Source organism: Danio rerio, chromosome 4 (assembly GCF_049306965.1).
Source record: "Danio rerio strain Tuebingen ecotype United States chromosome 4, GRCz12tu, whole genome shotgun sequence".
In the NCBI taxonomy this organism is placed as follows: Eukaryota; Metazoa; Chordata; class Actinopteri; order Cypriniformes; family Danionidae; genus Danio; species Danio rerio.
This window is the reverse complement of record NC_133179.1, coordinates 41,603,800-41,625,291: the sequence shown is the minus strand read 5'-3', so window position 1 is coordinate 41,625,291 and position 21,492 is coordinate 41,603,800. Positions and strand designations below refer to the sequence as shown.

The window sequence follows — 21,492 nt, the reverse complement described above, 5'->3', positions numbered from 1 at the left end:
GATCTGGTAGTCTAGTGTTTTTGCTTCAAAATGATGTGAGAATCATCTTGTTCACTTGCTCACAGAAAAAAATACTATGATTTAAAATTTCTAAGTCACTTTCTGTGTGAAAATAGTTCATGCGAGAAGGCGTGAACTATCATTACTATGCAGTGAGTAACACCAGAGAAGACAAAGACCTGCATAATGAGCCATCAGACAGGTATGTGACTAAGAGTTTCAAGAAAGAATCTGAGAAAAAATAAGTTTATTTATATATTTTTATTTTTATATTGTGTTTATTTTTATATTATTTTTATATTGTGCTTCTTCACCCGTGTAGCATGCCATCGTTCAAACATAATAAGTACTTATAATAAAGCTTGTCGTTTGATGCCATGTCTCGGGGAGCGTTTACATTATCACCTGGCTCACCTCAGTTAATTTCCATATGAAATGCGCCTACACTGCGGGCGGGATCACGTTCGCTGTAATGAGGCGACAGGAGAATCAGTACCTGCCATTACTTTTATACGAATTACTTGAAAGATTATTTGTTTTCGACTTATATTGGTTAATGCAAAAGTAGACATCAAGCTTTCTTTAGAAACATCTCACATGTTTCTTTGTCGAGTATTTGCTGAGTTTCAGTTCATTTTAATGACGTGTTTTTCCTGACACAGTCTACTGTTGCGCGCTCCTCATGCAGGCTGTTTGTAATGTCAAAGCTTCGTGGGCGTGGTCGCAATAACTCTAATGAGCTCAGACTGAGAAGCTAGACATAGCGTTGCTTTCATACTGATTACTTTATTAAACAATATTTGTTTTCAACATGCATAGCTGCGTTTAAAAGTAGACACTTCAAGCTTTATAAAGATATGTGTCTCGTGTCTGGGTGTATTGTTTTCGCGGAGTTTCAGCGCATTTTGCTGACACGTTTCTAAAAACAGTTCACGGAGAGAGAAAAGACAGAATGCCTACACTGTTTATTATCCTTGATTTGCAAAAGCACACACATTTGTTTTTGTTGTGAGTGTACACATTTAAAAGTAGACACCTAACAGATTCGACTGATGTATTGATCTTATCTGTACGATCAAAACTGAAAGTGTAATTTAGGTTCATTTCAGCTCAATGAGGTAAAAACTTGTCAGAACGCGTATACGCTGTCTTCGACCCCAGGGGGTTAAAAACACAATTTAAACATATATAATTATTTGTCCATTTAAATTGTGATTTATGTATGTACATTTTTATGCTGGGTGAAGCAGTGGCGCAGTAGGTAGTGCTGTCGCCTCACAGCAAGAAGGTCACTGGTTCAAGCCTCGGTTCAGTTGGTGTTTCTGTGTGGAGTTTGCATGTTCTCCCTGCATTCACGTGGGTTTCCTCAGGGTGCTCCAGTTTCCAGCACAGTCCAAAGACATGTGGTACAGGTGAATTGGATAGGCTAGATTGTCTTTAGTGTGTGTGTGTGTTTTTTCCAGACATGGGTTGCGGCTGAAAGGGCATCCGCTGCGTAAAAACTTGCTTGATAAGCTGGAAGAGTAGCAACATTAAACAGAAATTGCATTGGCCAGGAATGGGACCCGGGTCTCCCGCATGGCAGGCGAGAATTCTACCACTGAACCACCAATGCTGACCGATGTTGTTTTTTGCCTTTGTGTTGTGTGAGTGCTAAAAGGCCGTCAACCAGAGCTTGAAAATGAGCCACACAAACGCACACTTGTATTAGCCAGGAATCGACTTTAAGTCTACCGCGTGGCAGGCGAGAATTCTACCACTGAACCACCAATGCTGATATGCTTATACTGCAGCCCTAGTGGGGTGTGATTTCTGCAATGCTGATACCCAGAGCTGGAAGAGTAGCAACACAAAACAGGAATTGCAGTGGCCGGGAATCAGACGGGGGTCTCCGGCATGGCAGGGGAGAATTCTACCACTGAACCACCAATGCTGATATGCTTATTCTGCTGTCCTAGTGGGGTGTGATTGCTGCAAGGCTGATACCCAGAGCTGGAAGAGCAGCTACACGAAACTGGAATTGCATTGGCTGGGAACCGGACCCAGGTCTCCCGCGTGGGAGGCGAGAACTCTACCACTGGCCCACCAATGCTGATATGCTTATACGGAAGACCCAGTGGGGTGTGATTGCTGCAAAGCTGTTACCCAGAGCTGGAAGAGTAGCAACACAAAACAGGATTTGGAATGGACGAGAATCGGACTACGGTCTTCCGCGTGGCAGGCAAGAAATCTACCACTGAACAACCAATGCTGATATGTTTAAGCTGCAGCCCTAGTGGGGTGTGATTGATGCAAGGCTGTTACCCAGAGCTGGAAGAGTAGCAACACAAAATAGCACTTGCATTGGCCGGGAATCAGACGCAGATCTCCCACGTGGCAGGCGAGAATTCTACCACTGAACCACCAATGCTCATAAGTTTATACTGCAGCCCTAGTGGGGTGTGATTGCTGCAAGGCTGTTACCCAGAGCTGGAAGAGTAGCTACACAAAACAGGAATTGCAATGGACGGGAATCAGACCAGGGTCTTCCGTGTGGCAGGAAAGAAATCTACCACTGAGCCACCAATGCTTATATGCTTATACTGCAGCGCAAGTGGGGTGTGATTGCTGCAAGGCTGTTACCCAGAGCTGGAAGAGTAGCAGCAAAAAACAGAAATTGCATTGGCCAGGAATCAGACCGGGGTCTCCGGCGTGGCAGGTGAGAATACTACCACTGAACCACCAATGCTGATATGCTCATACTGTTGTCCTAGTGGGGTCTGAGTGCTAAATGGCTGGAAGAGTAGCAACACAGAAGAAGAATTGCCTTGGCCGGGAATCGGACCAGGGTCTCCCGTGTGGCAGGCCAGAATTCTACCACTGAACCACCAATGCTGTCCCATGTTGATAGTTGCCTTTGTGTTGTGTGAGTGCTAAAAGGCCGCCACCCATAGCTGAAAAAGGAGCCACAAAAAAATGCACTTGTTTTAGCCTGGAATCGACTCTAGGTCTGCCGCGTGGCAGGCGAGAATTCTACCACTGAACCACCAATTCTGATATGCTTTTCCTGCAGCCCTAGTGGGGTGTGATTTCTGCAAGGCTGATACCCAGAGCTGGAAGAGTAGCAACACAAAAAAAGGAATTGCATTGGCTGGGAATTGGACACAGGTCTCGCGCACGGCAGGAAAGACTTCTACCACTGAACCACCAATGCTGACCCATGTTCTTTCTTACCTTTGTGTTGTGTGAGTGCAAAAAGGCCGTCAACCAGAGCTGAAAAAGGAGCCACACAAAACTGCATTTGTATTAGCCAGGAATCGACTCAAGGTCTCCCGCGTGGCAGGCGAGATTTCTACCTCTGAACCAGCAATGCTGATATGCTTATACTGCAGCCCTAGTGGGTTGTGATTGCTGCAAGGCTGTTACCCAGAGCTGGAAGAGTAGCAACACAAAATAGGTATTGGATTGGATGGGAATCTGACCAGTGTCTTTCACGGGGGAGGCGAGAAATCTACCACTGAACCACCATTGCTGATATGCTTATTCTGCAGCCCTAGTGGGGTGTGATTGATGCAAGGCTGTTACCCAAAGCTGGAAGAGTAGCAACACAAAATAGCACTTGCATTGGCCGGGAATCGGACCCGGGTCTCCCGCGTGGCAGGCGAGAACTCTACCACTGAACCACCAATGCTGATATGCTTATATTGCAGCCCTAGTGGGGTGTGATTACTGCAAGGCTGTTACCCAGAGCTGGAAGAGTAGCTACACAAAACAGGAATTGTAATGGACGGGAATCGGACCACGGTCTTCTGTGTGGCAGGCAAGAAATCTACCACTGAAGCAACAATGCTGATATGCTTATACTGCAGCCCTAGTGGGGTGTGATTGATGCAAGGCTGTTACCCAGAGCAGCAACACAAAACAGGAATTGCATTGGCCGGGAATCAGACCCGGGTCTCCCACGTGGCAGGCAAGAATTCTACCACTGAACCACCAATGCTGATATGCTTATACTACTGTCCTAGTGGGGTGTGATTGCTGCAAAGCTGTTACCTAGAGCTGGAAGAGTAGCAACACAAAAAAGGAATTGCATTGGCCAGGAATCGGATCTGGGTCTCCCGCATGGCAGGCGAGAATTCTACCACTGAGCCGCCAATGCTGACCAATGTTACTTTTTGCCTTTGTGTTGTGTGAGTGCTAAAAGGCTGTCAACCAGAGCTGAAAAAGGAGCCACTCAAAACTGCACTTGTATTAGCCGGGAAGCGACTCAAGGTCTACTGCATGGCAGGCGAGAGTTCTACCACTGAACCAACAATGCTGATATGGTTTTACTGCAGCCCTAGTGGTGTGTGATTGCTGCAAGGCTGTTATAGTCATACTCATGCGCTCAAAACAGCAACCCGCGCCCTGGTTCGTAAATGGAAAAAAACTAATTTAGAGGTCTTTAGAATTGCGTACAAAGACAGTATGTCCAGCTATAGGAAGGCTCTAAAATCTGCCAGGACTGAGCACCTGCGCAAACTGATAGAAAATAATCATAACAATCCTAGATTTTTATTTAACACCATCTCTAAATTAGCAAATAATCGGTCATCCTTGGAACAAACTACTCCACCGCAAATTAGTAGTGATGACTTCATGAATTTTTTCAGTAATAAAATAGAAGGCTTTAGACAGAAAATAGGAGATGCCAAACTTTCTGCACCGGCTTATACTCCAAATCCTGTAAATATATATAATTGAATCATAATATTAACCTACACTGCTTCAAAATCATAGAACATGAAGAGTTAGTAAAAATTATAAATAGCTCTAAACCAGCTACGTGTATGCTGGACTCAATTCCAACAAAATTACTGAAAGAGCTGCTACCTGCTATAGGAGAACCTCTTCTTAACATTATCAACTCTTCTTTATCTATAGGCCATGTTCCAAACTCTTACAAGCTAGCTGTTATTAAGCCTATTATTAAGAAACCGCAACTAGACACCAACAACTTAGCTAACTATAGGTCTATTTCAAATCTTTCATTTATGTCTAAAATACTAGAAAAAGTTGTTTCTACTCAATTATGCTCTTTTCTGCAGACGAACAATATTTTTGAAGTGTTTCAGTCAGGTTTCAGGGCTCACCACAGTACAGAAACAGCCTTAGTGAAAATAACCAATGATTTACTCTTAGCTGCTGACCGAGGGTGCGTCTCGCTATTAGTTTTACTCGATCTTAGTGCGGCATTTGATACCATTGACCACAATATCCTCATAAATCGCTTAAAGTCTACAGGTGTCCAGGGACAGGCTCTACAATGGTTTAAGTCATACTTAACTGACCGCTACCAGTTTGTGAATATTAATGGACAGCCTTCACAAATCAGCCCAGTAAAGTATGGGGTGCCTCAAGGACCAGTTTTAGGCCCTTTACTGTTTACAATTTACATGCTACCTCTGGGAGACATTATTAGAAGACATGGGATCAGCTTTCACTGCTATGCAGATGAGATGATACTCAATTATATATTTCAACTAAACCTGACGAGACGTCTGAACTTTCTAAACTAACTGAGTGTATCAAAGACATCAAAGACTGGATGGCCAACAATTTTCTTCTCTTAAACTTCGACAAAACAGAATTATTACTTATTGGGCCTAAATCTTGCACACAGCAGATCTCGCAACTCAATTTACAATTAGAGGGATACAAAGTTAGTTTTAGCTCTACTATAAAAGATCTGGGTGTCATATTAGACAGCAATCTAACTTTTAAAAACCATATATCCCATGTCACAAAAACTGCCTTCTTTCATCTGAGAAATATCGCTAAATTACGAAGTATGCTATCCATCTCAGATGCAGAAAAGCTAGTCCATGCTTTTATGACTTCGAGACTGGATTACTGTAATGCTCTATTTGCTGGCTGCCCAGCATCCTCTATTAACAAACTTCAATTAGTACAAAATGCAGCAGCCAGAGTTCTGACCAGGTCTAGAAAATATGATCATATAACCCCAATTTTATCCTCCTTACACTGGCTGCCTGTTAAGTTTCGTATTGAATTTAAAATATTACTTCTCACCTATAAAGCACTAAATAATCTAGCTCCTGTTTATCTAACCAACCTTCTGTCTCGCTACAAACCAACTCGCTCTTTAAGATCTCAAAATTCAGGGCTTCTGGTAGTACCTAGAATAGCAAAATCAAGTAAAGGAGATCGAGCCTTCTCTTTCATGGCTCCTACACTCTGGAATAGCCTTCCTGATAACGTCCGAGACTCAGACACACTCTCCCAGTTCAAAACTAGATTAAAGACCTATCTGTTTAGTAAAGCATACACTCAATGCATCACCTAGCGGGTTCCACACAGGCTTCTGCATCTTGTTTATATACACTATGAACAGCAGCTACGCTAATTATTTTCTTTATTCTCTATTTTCACCTGGGGATACTCATCCCGAGGTCCTCAGATTATGCAGAGTTACTGATTGGATCCAAGACCAGCGACGAGATGATGCCAAGGATTCCATATCCGGGACCAGGCCATATCCTGAGCTGCTGCTGCGCTGATGGTCGTGGGGAGTGGAGAACTTGAGTCTGATTCCAGCGACGCTCCAGGGACAGACGAGTCTACGCTGAGGCCATCTTCCAGCCTAAACCACGGCGAATGAAGCTCTGCACAAGACTTTTGGCCAGCGGAGAAATTAAAATGGTCGTGCCCAACTGAGTCTGGTTCTCTCATCAGGTGAAGTTTTTTTCCCTCTCCGCTGTCGCCACTGGCTCACATGGTTCAGGATTGGTAGAGCTACGCATCGATGAATTTGCTCTTCAGTGTTTGAACTCTCAGTAATGATTAAATCACACTGAACTGAGCTAAACTGAACTGAACTTAAACACTAAAACCTGAACCACACTGTTCCAGTTACTATGACCATTTATGTGAAGCTGCTTTTACACAATTTACATTGTAAAAGCGCTATACAAATAAAGCTGAATTGAATTGAATTGAACAACAAAAAGGCAAAACACAACATCGGTCAGCATTGGTGGTTCAGTGGAAGAATTCTCGCCTGCCACGCGGGAGACCCGGGTCCGATTCTCGGCCAATGCATTTCCTGTTTTGTGTTGCTACTCTTCCAGCTCTGGGTAACAGCCTTGCAGCAATCACACCCCAATAGGGATCGAGTATAAGCATATCAGCATTGGTGGTTCAGTGGTAGAATTCTCGCCTGCCATGCGGGAGACCCAGGTCCGATTCCCGGCCAATGCAAGTGTGGTTTTGTGTTGCTACTCTTCCAGCTCTGGAAAAACAGCCTTGCATCAATCACACCCCACTAGGGCTGCAGAATAACCATATCAGCGTTGGTGGTTCAGTGGTAGATTTCTCGACTGCCACACGGAAGACCCTGGTCCGATTCCCGTCCATTTCAATTCCTGTTTTTTGTTGTTACTCTTCCAGCTCTGGGTAACAGCCTTGCAGCAATCACAACCCACTAGGGCTGCAGAACAAGCATATCAGCATTGGTGGTTCAGTGGTAGAATGCTCGCCTGCCACGTGGGAGACCTAGAGTCGATTCCCGGCTAAAACGTGAGGTTTTGAGTGGCTCCTGTTTAAGCTCTGGTTGATGGCCTTTTAGCACTCACACAACATAAAGGCAAGGTACAACATGGGTCAGCATTGGTCGTTCAGTGGTAGAAGTCTTGCCTGCCATGCGGGAGACCCAGGTTCGTTTCCCGCCCAATGCACCTTCTGATTTTGGTTGTTACTCTTCCAGCACTGGGTAACAGCCTTGCAGCAATCACACCCCACTAGGGCTGCAGTAAAACCATATCAGCATTGGTGGTTCAGTGGTAGAATTCTCGCCTGCCACGCGGGAGACCCGGGTCCGATTCCCGGCCAATGCAATTCCTGTTTTGTGTTGCTACTCTTCCAGCTCTGGGTAACAGCCTTGCAGCAATCACACCCAACTAGGACAGCAATATGAGCATATCAGCATTGGTGGTTCAGTGGTAGAGTTCTCTCCTGCCACGCTGAAGACCCGGGTCCGATTCTCGGCCAATGCAAATCAACTTTTGTGTTGCTACTCTTCCAGCTCTGGGTAACAGCCTTGCAGCAATCACACCCCACTAGGACAGAGCTATGAGCATATCAGCATTGGTGGTTCAGTGGTAGAATTCTCGCCTGCCGCGTGGGAGACCCAGGTCCGATTCCTGGCCAATACAATTCCTATTTTGTTTTGCTACTCTTCCAGCTTTGGGTAACAGCCTTGCATCAATCACACCCCACTAGGGCTGAAGAATAAGCATATCAGCAATGGTGGTTCAGTGGTAGATTTCTCGCCTCCACCGTGAAAGACCCTGGTCATATTCCCATCCATTCCAATTCCTATTTTGTGTTGCTACTCTTCCAGCTCTGGGTAACTGCCTTGCAGCAATCACAACCCACTAGGGCTGCTGTATATGCATATCAGCATTGCTGGTTCAGGGGTAGAAATCTCACCTGCCACGCGGGAGACCATGAGTCGAGTCCTGGCTAATAGTAATGCAGTTTTGTGTGGCTCCTTTTTCAGCTCTGGTTGACGGCCTTTTAGCACTCACACAACACAAAGGCAAGGAAGAACTTGGGTCAGCATTGGTGGTTCAGTGGTAGAAACCTTGCCTGCCACGCGCGAGACCCGGGTCCAATTCCCAGCCAATGCTTTTCCTGTTTTGTGTTGCTACTCTTCCAGCTCTGGGTAACAGCCTTTCAGCAATCACAACCCACTAGGGCTGTAGCATAAGCATATCAGCATTGGTGGTTCAGTGGTAGAATACTTGCCTCCCTCGCGGGAGACCCGGGTCCGATTCCCGGTCAATGCAATTCATGTTTTGTGTTGCTACTCTTCCAGCTCTGGTTATCAGCCTTGCAGCAATCACACCCCACTAGGGCTGCAGTAAAAGCTTATCAGCATTGGTGGTTCAGTGGTAGATTTCTTGCCTGCCACACAAAAGACCCTGGTCCGATTCCTGGCCAATGCAATTCCTGTTTTGTATTACTACTCTTCCAGCTCTGGGTTACAGCCTTGCATCAATCACACCCCACTAGGGCTGCAGGAAAAGCATATCAGAATTGGTGGGTCAGTGGTAGAGTTCTCGCCTACCACGCGGCAGACCTAGAGTCGATTCCCGGCTAAAACAAGTGCATTTTTTGTGGCTCCTTTTTCAGCTCTGGGTGGCAGCCTTTTAGCACTCACACAACACAAAGACAACTATCAACATGGGACAGCATTGGTGGTTCAGTGGTAGCATTCTCGCCTGCCACGCAGGAGACCCTTGTCCGATTCCCGGCCAAGGAAATTCCAAGGAAATTTCCAAGGAAATTCCTCTTCAGCTCTGGGTAACAGCCTTGCAGCAATCACACCCCAATAGGGATCCAGCATAAGCATATCAGCATTGTTGGTTCTGTGGTAGAATTCTCGCCTGCCACGCGGGAGACCCAGGTCTGATTCCCGCCCAATGCAAGTGTGGTTTTGTGTTGCTACTCTTCCAGCTCTGGAAAAACAGCCTTGCATCAATCACACCCCACTAGGGCTGCAGAATAACCATATCAGCGTTGGTGGTTCAGTGGTAGTTTTCTCGCCTGCCACGCGGAAGACCCTGGTCCGATTCCCGTCCATTCCAATTTCTGTTTTGTGTTGCTACTCTTCCAGCTCTGGGTAACAGCTTTGCAGCAATCACACCCTACTAGGGCTGCAGTGTAAGCATATCAGCATTGGTGGTACACTTGTGAAATGCTCGCCTGTTACGTGGGAGACCTGGGTTCCATTCCCAGCTAATACAATTCCTATATTGTTTTGCTAACCTTCCAGCTCTGGTTGATGGCCTTTTAGCACTCAGACAACACAATGGCAAGGAACAAGATTGGTCAGCATCGGTGGTTCAGTGGTAGAGTTCTTGCCTGCCACGCGGGAGACCTGGGTCAGATTCCCGGCCAATGCAATCCCTGTTTTGTGTTGCTACTCTTTCAGCTCTGGGTAACAGCCTTGCAACAATCACACCCCATTAGCGCTGCAGTATATGCATATCAGCATTGAGGGTTCAGTGGTAGAATTTTCGCCTGCCACGCTGGAGACCTTGAGTCGATTTCCGGCTAATACATGTGTGGTTTTGTGTGGCTCCTGTTTCAGCTCTGGTTGACGGCCTTTTAGCAGTCACACAACACAAAGGCAGGTAAGAACATGGGTCAGCATTGGTGGTTCAGTGGTAGAATTCTCGCCTGCCACGCGGGAAACCCGGGTTCGATTCCCGGCCAATGCAACTGCTGTTTTGTGTTGCTACTCTTCCAGCTCTGGGTATCAGCCTTGCAGCAATAACACCCCACTAGGACAACAGTATAAGCTTATCAGCATTGGTGGTTCAGTGGTAGTATTCTCACCTGCCACGCTGGAGACCCGGGTCTGATTCCTGGCCAATGCGATTTCTGTTTTTTGCTGCTACTCTTCCAGCTCTGGGTAACAGCCTTGCATCAATCACACCCCACTAGCGCTGCAGCATAAGCATATAAGCATTAGTGGTTCAGTGGTAGATCTCTTGCCTGACACACGGAAGACCCTGGTCTGATTCCTGTCCATTGCATTTCCTGTTTTGTGTAGCTACTCTTCCAGCTCTGGGTAACAGCCTTGCAGCAATCACACCCCACAAGAACTGCAATCTTTTGCAGACGTCTGTGGCGATTTTGGCAGAGGGACGGTTCTAAACCAATCTGAACCAGAGGCAATTTCGCAGCCAGCCGTCGGTGGTTTCCCGTCCCAGGAATGTAAGGTGCTTGCGGCGGGAGGTTGTTTCGTTAGCGCTTCCGCTTTCGTCAGTGAAGTTCTTTTGCGGAACGTTTGTAGATCCCGTCGTCTTCTTCAAGCTATGTCGTTTGAGCACTGTGCTGATAGGCTGACGTAAGAAAACAGGACACAAAATATACAAGGCAAGAGTGCAAAGCACGGAGCTCTAGGCAAAGGCGGTCTGAACCGCAGCAAAGCAGGAGGTCGACATGTCCAAATAGACCAAATCAGAAACTAAGCAGAGAAAAACAGCATCTGTAGAGAAAGAAAACAGATGGAGGAAAAGAAAGAAAGAACAGGAGGATCCCCTCCCCTCATAGAGGGTCTGTTATCCCCAGATCGAGTGCGTCCAGTGGAATCCATGTGTTGGCAGCCCAACTGATGACAAAACACAAAGCAAGCATCTGGAGGAAGCTCAAACTCTTCATGCGTTGCCACAGTTACTAGCGAGTGGTTTGCAAGCACAGGCACGTCTGCTGCAAGTACAGCGCCATCAGGAGACAGGGGTTGCTGGCCCATTCCCCATGCTCGGTGGCTGGGCATCACCGTCCTGGAGTACGGCCGATAGAAAACGACGGCTGACGGCTGAATTTTTTGAAAAATAACAAAAATGAAATATTTTTGAAAAATCACAAAAAAAGAAACATTTTTGAAAAATCAACAAAAATGAAATTTTTTTGAAAAATAACAAAAAATCGAAATTTTTTTGAAAAAATAACAAAAAATGAATTTTTTTTGAAAAATAACAAAAAAATGCAAATTTTTAGAAAAATAACAAAAAATGCAATTTTTTTGAAAAATAACAAATAATGCAAATTTTTTGAAAAATAACAAATAATGCAAATTTTTTGAAAAATAACAAATAATGCAATTTTTTTGAAAAATAACAAATAATGCATTTTTTTGAAAAATAACAAAAATGCAAATTTAAAAAAAAAATGAGCATTTTTGGAAAATCAACAAAAATGAAATTTTTTTGAAAAATAACAAAAAATCGAAATTTTTTGAAAAATAACAAAAAATGCACATTTTTTGAAAAATAACAAAAAATGAAAATTTTTTGAAAAATAACAAAAAATGAAATTTTTTTGAAAAATAACAAATAATGCAAATTTTTTGAAAAATCACCAAAAATGAAATTTTCTTGAAAAATAACAAAAAATGAATTTTTTTTGAAAAATAACAAAAAATCGAATTTTTTTGAAAAATAACAATAAAAGATTTTTTTTGAAAAATAACGAAAATGCTAATTTTTTTAAAAATAACAAAAAATACAATTTTTTTGAAAAATAACAAATAATGCAATTTTTTTGAAAAATAACAAACAATGCAAATTTTTTTGAAAAATAACAAAAAATGAATTTTTTTGAAAAATAACAAATGATGCAATTTTTTTGAAAAATAACAAAAAATGCAAATTTTTTGAAAAATCACCAAAAATGCACATTTTTTGAAAAATAACAAAAAATGAAATTCTTTTGAAAAATAACAAAAAAATCGATTTCTTTTTAAAAAAAATCACAAAAAATGAAATTTTTTTTGAAAAATCACAAAAAAAGAATTTTTTGAAAAATAACTAAATGAATTTTTTTAAAATAACAAAAAATGCAAATTTTTTGAAAAATCACCAAAAATGAATTTTTTTTGAAAAATAACAAAAAATCGAATTTTTTTTTACAAATAAAAAAAATGCAATTTTTTTGAAAAATAACAAATAATGCAAATTTTTTGAAAAATAACAAATAATGCAAATTTTTTGAAAAATAACAAAAAATGCATTTTTTTGAAAAATAACAAATGCAAATTTTTTTAAAAATAACAAAAATGCAAATTTTTTTAATAATAACCAAAAATGAAATTTTTTTGAAAAATGACAAAAAATCGAATTTTTTTTAAAAATCACAAAAAATGATCATTTTTTGAAAAATCACAAAAAATAAACATTTTTGGAAAAATCACAAAAAAAAAAGAATTTTTTGAAAAATAACACAAAATGAAATTTTTTAAAAAAATAACAAAAAATGAAAATTTTTGGGAAAATAACAAAAAATTTATTTTTTTGAAAAATCACAAAAAATGATCATTTTTTGAAAAATCACAAAAAATAAACATTTTTGGAAAAATCACAAAAAATCACAAAAAATGAAAATTTTCTGAAAAATAACAAAAAATGAAAATTTTTGAAAAATCACAAAAAATCACAAAAAATGAAAAATTTTTGAAAAATAACAAAAAATGAAAATTTTTTGAAAAATCACCAAAAATGAAAATTTTTTGACAAATAACAAAAAATGAAATTTTTTAGAAAAATCACAAAAAATTTTTTTTTTTTGAAAAATCACCAAAAATGAATATTTTTTGAACAATCGCAAAAAATCACAAAAAATGAAATTTTTTGGAAAAATCACAAAAAATGAAATTTTTTTGAAATCACAAAAAATGAATTTTTTTTGAAAAATCGCAAAACATCACAAAAATTGAGAATTTTTTGAATAATCACTAAAAATGAATTTTTTTTGAAAAATCACCAAAAAAAAAACATTTTTTGAAAAATCACCAAAAATAAATATATTTTTTGAAAAATCACTAAAAATGAATTTTTTTTGAAAAATTGCAAAAAATCACAAAAAATGAATTTTTTTGAAGAATCACAAAAACTAAAAAATTAAAAAAAAAACGCAAAAAATGACTTTTTTAAAAAAAATCACAAAAAATGAATTTTTTTTGAAAAATCACAAAAAAATTAAATTTTTTTGAAAAATAACAAAAAATGAAAATTTTTAGAAAAATGACAAAATATCACAAAATATGAAAAATTTTAGAAAAATCACAAAAAATGCAATTTTTTTGAAAAATAACAAAAATGCAAATTTAAAAAAAAATGAACATTTTTGGAAAAATCAACAAAAATGAAATTTTTTTGAAAAATAACAAAAAATCGAAATTTTTTGAAAAATAACAAAAAATGCACATTTTTTGAAAAATAACAAAAAATGAAAATTTTTTGAAAAATAACAAAAAATGAAATTTTTTTGAAAAATAACAAATAATGCAATTTTTTTGAAAAATAACAAATAATGCAATTTTTTTGAAAAATAACAAATAATGCAAATTTTTTGAAAAATCACCAAAAATGAAATTTTCTTGAAAAATAACAAAAAATGAATTTTTTTTGAAAAATAACAAAAAATCGAATTTTTTTGAAAAATAACAATAAAAGATTTTTTTTAAAAAATAACGAAAATGCTAATTTAAAAAAAAAAAAATACAATTTTTTTGAAAAATAACAAATAATGCAAATTTTTTGAAAAATAACAAAAAATGCAAATTTTTTGAAAAATCACCAAAAATGCACATTTTTTGAAAAATAACAAAAAATGAAAATTTTTTGAAAAATCATAAAAAATGAAATTCTTTTGAAAAATAACAAAAAAATCGATTTTTTTAAAAAAATCAAAAAAAATGAAATTTTTTTGAAAAATCACAAAAAGAATTTTTTTTGAAAAATAACAATGATTTTTTTAAAATAACAATAAAAGAATTTTTTTTGAAAATTAACAAAAAATTCTAATTTTTTAAAAAATAACAAAAAGTGCAATTTTTTTGAAAAATAACAAATAATGCAAATTTTTTGAAAAAAAAAAAAAAAAACAATGCAATTTTTTTGAAAAATAACAAAAAATGAAATTTTTTGAAAAATAACAAATGATGCAAATTTTTTGAAAAATAACAAAAAATGCACATTTTTTGAAAAATCACCAAAAATGCACATTTTTTGAAAAATAACAAAAAATTAACATTTTTTGAAAAATCATAAAAAATTAAATTCTTTTAAAAAATAACAAAAAAAATCGATTTTTAAAAAAAAAAATCACAAAAAATTAAATTTTTTTGAAAAATCACAAAAAAAGAAAATTTTTTGAAAAATAACTAAATGAATTTTGTTTTAAATAACAAAAAATGAAAATTTTTTGAAAAATCACAAAAATGAACATTTTTTGAAAAATCACAAAAAATAAACAATTTTGGAAAAATCACAAAAAATCACAAAAAATGAAAATTTTCTGAAAAATAACAAATAATGCAAATTTTTTGAAAAATAACAAAAAATGCAATTTTTTTTGAAAAATCACCAAAAATGCACATTTTTTGAAAAATAACAAAATGAAAATTGTTTGAAAAATCATAAAAAATGAAATTCTTTTGAAAAATAACAAAAAATCGATTTTTTTTTAAAAATCACAAAAAATGATTTTTTTTTAAAAAATAACAAAAAATGAAAATTTTTTGAAAAATCACAAAACATGAACATTTTTTGAAAAATAACAAATAATGCAAATTTTTTGAAAAAAAAAAAATAAAAAACAATGCAATTTTTTTGAAAAATAACAAAAAATGAAATTTTTTGAAAAATAACAAATGATGCAAATTTTTTGAAAAAAAAATAAAAAACAATGCAATTTTTTTGAAAAATAACAAAAAATGAAATTTTTTGAAAAATAACAAATGATGCAAATTTTTTGAAAAATAACAAAAAATGCACATTTTTTGAAAAATAACAAAAAATGAACATTTTTTGAAAAATCATAAAAAATGAAATTCTTTTAAAAAATAACAAAAAAATCGATTTTTAAAAAAAAAATCACAAAATTTTTTTTTTGAAAAATCACAAAAAAAGAAATTTTTTTGAAAAATAACTAAATTAATTTTTTTAAATAACAAAAAATGAAAATTTTTTGAAAAATCACAAAAATGAACATTTTTTGAAAAATCACAAAAAATAAACAATTTTGGAAAAATCACAAAAAATCACAAAAAATGAAAATTTTCTGAAAAATAACAAATAATGCAATTTTTTTTGAAAAATCACCAAAAATGCACATTTTTTGAAAAATAACAAAATGAAAATTTTTTGAAAAATCATAAAAAATGAAATTCTTTTAAAAAATAACAAAAAATCGATTTTTTTTTTAAAAATCACAAAAAATGAATTTTTTTTTAAAAAATAACAAAAAATGAAAATTTTTTGAAAAATCACAAAACATGAACATTTTTTGAAAAATCACAAAAAATAAACATTTTTGGAAAAATCACAAAAAATGAAAATTTTCTGAAAAATAACAAAAAATGAACATTTTTTAAAAAATCACAAAAAATGAAAGTTTTTTGAAAAATAACAAAAAATGAAAATTTTTTGAAAAATCACCAAAAATGAAAATTTATTGACAAATCACAAAAAATGAATTTTTTTTGAAAAATCACAAAAAAATTTTTTTTTTGAAAAATCACCAAAAATTAATATTTTTTGAACAATCGCAAAAAATCACAAAAAATGAAAATTTTTGGAAAAATCACAAAAAATAAATTTTTTTTGAAAAATAACAAAAAAATCGATTTTTTTTAAAAAAATAACAAAAATGAAATTTTTTTGAAAAATAAATAATGCAATTTTTTTTGAAAAATAACAAAAAATGCAAATTTTTTGAAAAATAACAAAAAATGAAATTTTTTTGAAAAATAACAAATAATGCAAATATTTTGAAAAATCACCAAAAATGAATTTTTTTTGAAAAATAACAAAAAATCGAATTTTTTTTTACAAATAACAAAAAATGCAATTTTTTTGAAAAATAACAAATAATGCAAATTTTTTGAAAAATAACAAATAATGCAAATTTTTTGAAAAATAACAAAAAATGCATTTTTTTGAAAAATAACAAATGCAAATTTTTTTAAAAATAACAAAAATGCAAAATTTTTTAATAATAACCAAAAATGAATTTTTTTTGAAAAATGACAAAAAATCGATTTTTTTTTAAAAATCACAAAAAATGATCATTTTTTGAAAAATCACAAAAAATAAACATTTTTTGAAAAATCACAAAAAAAAGAATTTTTTGAAAAATAACACAAAATGAAATTTTTTAAAAAAATAACAAAAAATGAAAATTTTTGGGAAAATAACAAAAAAATTATTTTTTTGAAAAATCACAAAAAATGATCATTTTTTGAAAAATCACAAAAAATAAACATTTTTGGAAAAATCACAAAAAATCACAAAAAATGAAAATTTTCTGAAAAATAACAAAAAATGAAAATTTTTGAAAAATCACAAAATATCACAAAAAATGAAAAATTTTTGAAAAATAACAAAAAATGAAAATTTTTTGAAAAATCACCAAAAATGAAAATTTTTTGACAAATAACAAAAAATGAAATTTTTTAGAAAAATCACAAAAATTTTTTTTTTTTTGAAAAATCACCAAAAATGAATATTTTTTGAACAATCGCAAAAAATCACAAAAAATGAAATTTTTTGGAAAAATCACAAAAAATGAAATTTTTTTGAAATCACAAAAAATGAATTTTTTTTGAAAAATCGCAAAACATCACAAAAAATGAGAATTTTTTGAATAATCACTAAAAATGAATTTTTTTTTTGAAAAATCACCAAAAAAAACATTTTTTGAAAAATCACCAAAAATAAATATATTTTTTGAAAAATCACAAAAAATGAAATTTTTTTGAAAAATTGCAAAAAATCACAAAAAATGAATTTTTTTGAAGAATCACAAAAACTGAAAATTAAAAAAAACGCAAAAAATGACTTTTTTTAAAAAAATCACAAAAAATGATTTTTTTTTGAAAAATCACAAAAAAATTAAAAATTTTTGAAAAATAACAAAAAATGAAAATTTTTAGAAAAATGACAAAATATCACAAAATATGAAAAATTTTTGAAAAATCACAAAAAATGACAATTTTTTAAAAAATCGCAAAAAATGCAAATTTTTTGAAAAATCGCAAAAAATGTAAATTATTTTTAAAAATAACTAAAAATCTTGAAAAATCACAAGATCACAAAAAATTAAAATTTTTTGAAAAATCACAAAAATCACAAAAATCTATTTTTTTGAAAAATCACAAAAAATTAAATTTTTATGAAAAATCGCAAAAAATAAAAAATGTTCAAAAAAGTCATTTTTTGCGATTTTTCAAAAAAATTAAATTTTTTGCGATTTTTCCAAAAATTTTCATTTTTTGCGATTTTTCAAAAAAAATGTCATTTTGTGCGATTTTTTGCGATTTTTCAAAAATTTTCATTTTTTTGTGATTTTTCAAAAAAAATTCATTTTTGTGATTTTTCAAAAAAAATGTCATTTTGTGTGATTTTTTGCGATTTTTCAAAATTTTTCATTTTTTACGATTTTTCAAATAAATTTTATTTTTTGTGATTTTTCAAAAAAAATTCATTTTTTGTGATTTTTCAAAAAAATGTCATTTTGTGTGATTTTTTGCGATTTTTCAAAATTTTTTAATTTTTTGCGATTTTTCAAAAAATTTTCTTTTTTGTGATTTTTCAAAACATTTTTTATTTTTTGTGATTTTTCCAAAAAATTTCATTTTTTGTGATTTTTCGTTTTTTCAAAAAATTTCGATTTTGTGTTATTTTTCAAAAAATTTTAATTTTTTGTTATTTTTCCAAAAATTTTAATTTTTTGTTATTTTTCCAAAAATTTTCATTTTTTTGCGATTTTTCAAAAAATTGCAATTTTTTATTTTTCAAAAAATTTTGATTTTTTGTTATTTTTCAAAAAATTTAGATTTTTTTGTGATTTTTCAAAAAATTTTCATTTTTTGTGATTTTTTAAAAAATTTAGATTTTTTGTTATTTTTCAAAAAAATTTCATTTTTTGTGATTTTTCAAAACATTTTAATTTTTTGTGATTTTTCAAAAATTTAGATTTTTTGTTATTTTTCAAAAAAAATTTCATTTTTTGTGATTTTTCAAAACATTTTAATTTTTTGTGATTTTTCAAAAAATTTTGTTTTTTTGTTATTTTTCCAAAAATATTCATTTTTTGAGATTTTTCAAAAATTTCGATTTTGTGTTAATTTTCAAAAAAATGTTCTTTTTTTGCGATTTTTCAAAAAAATTTTATTTTTTTGCGATTTTTCAAAATAAATTCATTTTTTGTGATTTTTAAAAAAAATTAATTTTTTTGCGATTTTTCAAAAAATTTTCATTTTTTGTGATTTTTCAAAAAATTTTCATTTTTTGTGATTTTTCAAAAAAATTTCATTTTTTGTGATTTCTGCGATTTTTCAAAAAAAAATATTTTTTGTGATTTTTCAAAAGGTTTTCATTTTTTGTGATTTTTCAAATATATTTCTTTTTTTGTGATTTTAGCGATTTTTCAAAAAATTTTCATTTTTTACGATTTTTCGAAAAATTTTCATTTTTTGTAATTTTTCAAAAGATTTTCATTTTTTGTGATTTTTTAAAAAAATTTCATTTTTTGTGATTTTTCAAAAGATTTTCATTTTTTGCGATTTTTAAAAAATTTTTCATTTTTTCTGATTTTTCAAAAAATTTTCATTTTTTGTGATTTTTCAAATAAATTTCATTTTTTGTGATTTTTGCGATTTTTCAAAAAATTTTCATTTTTTACGATTTTTCAAATAAATTTCATTTTTTGTGATTTTTCAAAATATTTTCAGTTTTTGTGATTTTTCAAAAAAATTTCATTTTTTGTGATTTTTCATTTTTTGTGATTTTTAAAAAGATTTTCATTTTTTGCGATTTTTTAAAAAATTTTCATTTTATGTGATTTTTCAAATAAATTTCATTTTTTGTGATTTTTCAAATATATTTAATTTTTTTGTGATTTCTGCGATTTTTCAAAAAATTTTCATTTTTTGTGAGTTTTCAAATAATTTTCATTTTTTGTGATTTTTCGAATAAATTTCATTTTTTATGATTTCTGCGATTTTTCTAAAAATTTTCATTTTTTGTGATATTTCAAAAAAATTTCATATTTTGCGATTTTTCAAAAAAATGTCATATTTTGCGATTTTTCAAAAATTTTTCATTTTTTGTGATTTTTTGTTATTTTTCAAAAAATGTTCATTTTTGTGATTTTTTGCAATTTTTCAAAAAATATTCATTTTTTTGATTTTTCGAAAAACTTTCATTTTTTGTGATTTTTTGCGATTTTTCAAAATTTTTTCATTTTTGTGATTTTTCAAAAATGTAATTTTTTGTTATTTTTCAAAAATTGTTCATTTTTGGTGATTTTTAGAAAAAAATAAATTTTTGGTTATTTTTCAAAAAATTATCATTTTTTGTTATTTTTCGAAAAACTTTCATTTTTGGTGATTTTTCAAAAAAATAAATTTTTGGTGATTTTTCAAAAAAATTTCATTTTTTGTTATTTTTTCAAAATGTTTTCATTTTTTGTGATTTTTCATAAAATTTTCATTTTTGGTGAGTTTTCAAAAAATTAATTTTTTGGTGATTTTTCAAAAAAAAAATTTTTTTTTGTTATTTTTCAAAAAATTTCGATTTTTTTATTCTTAAAATTTTTTTTGATTTTTTGTTATTTTTTAAAAATATTTCATTTTTTGTTCTTTTTCAAAAATTCAGCCGTCAGCCGCCGTTTTCTATCGGCCGTACTCCAGGACGGTGATGTCCAGCCACCGAGCTTGGGGAATGGGCCAGCAACCCCTGTCTCCTGACGGCGCTGTACTTGCAGCAGACGTACCTGTGCTTGCAAACCACCTGTTCCATCGGTTTTCTTTCTCTACAGATGCCGTTTTTCTCTGCTTAGTTTCTGATTTGGTCTATTTGGACATGTCGACCTCCTGCTTTGCTGCGGTTCGGACCGCCTTTGCCTAGAGCTCCGTGCTTTGCACTTTTGCCTTGTATATTTTGTGTCCTGTTTTCTTACGTCAGCCTATCAGCACAGTGCTCAAACGACATAGCTTGAAGAACACAACAGGATCTACAAACGTTCCGCAAAAGAACTTCACTAACGAAAGCGGAAGCGCTAACGAAACAACCTCCCGCTACAAGCACCTGACATTCCTCAGACGGCAAACCACCGACGGCTGGCAGTTGAATCCAAGATTGGAGTCCCACCAACAAAAAGGTTCATATCGGTCTACGAGCCTAATATATCATATTATAGTAGACTGGGCAGAGTCATGGTATCATATGACACCAAGAAGAATTCATGGCACTGTCCCTGTGCAAAAACCCAGAGATCATGTACCCATAAATACATAGCAAAATGGCACCTCTTTCAAATTCACCCTGAACTCTTCCGAAAAGTTCGGAGCACTGAAAGCGCTGAAGAATTTCAGGCAGCAGCGATGGAGGAAAGTGATGAAAGTGAGAATTACCCTCCAAAGGACATTGCTAAAGTAAAGAGCATGGTAGAATACATCTTAATGAATAAAAAGCTACCATCTACTATTCCCAGTCATTTGAGGCTTTCTTCAGACTATAAGGAATTTCCAAAACACCTAATCCCTGATGAGACAATGTGCTACCACTGCTCAGAACGCACATTGCTCAGTGATCCTGTCTGCATTACACGTAAAGCGAAAATTCGTACAACTACAGTAATTGTCCAAGGTGGATAATTGTTACTTACATTTTTTTATTTTATTTTAATTATGAAAAAGATACTAAACCATTTAATTTACATTCTGTATGTGCAGATATTTCAACCTACTACAAATTCTGTCCTTTCTGTGGAATGGTGTACCGTTACCAAGAGTGGGCTAATGGTTTGCATAACTTCAATGACCATGTCCTCCTTGAACTCTCTCTCTGCCTCACCATAAGAAACCTGTTGCAGGTAATCGTTATACAATACATATATTATATGTTATACATATTTTACATTTTTTACAACAATAGG

General features: G+C 33.2%; 1 long non-coding RNA gene and 4 other non-coding genes across 5 annotated transcripts in view; 3 read left to right on the top strand and 2 right to left on the bottom strand.

Moving 5' to 3' along the window:
* Positions 1 to 21,492, bottom strand: part of LOC103910577 (uncharacterized) — a 201,147-nt gene that overhangs the window by 36,742 nt on the left and 142,913 nt on the right. The window lies entirely within an intron of this gene.
* trnag-gcc (transfer RNA glycine (anticodon GCC)) lies at positions 3,600 to 3,670 on the bottom strand. Its single transcript has one exon. It is a non-coding gene; the product is annotated as a tRNA-Gly (tRNA).
* trnag-gcc (transfer RNA glycine (anticodon GCC)) lies at positions 7,804 to 7,874 on the top strand. Its single transcript has one exon. It is a non-coding gene; the product is annotated as a tRNA-Gly (tRNA).
* On the top strand, positions 8,758 to 8,828 carry trnag-ccc (transfer RNA glycine (anticodon CCC)). The gene has a single exon. It is a non-coding gene; the product is annotated as a tRNA-Gly (tRNA).
* trnag-gcc (transfer RNA glycine (anticodon GCC)) lies at positions 10,195 to 10,265 on the top strand. The gene has a single exon. It is a non-coding gene; the product is annotated as a tRNA-Gly (tRNA).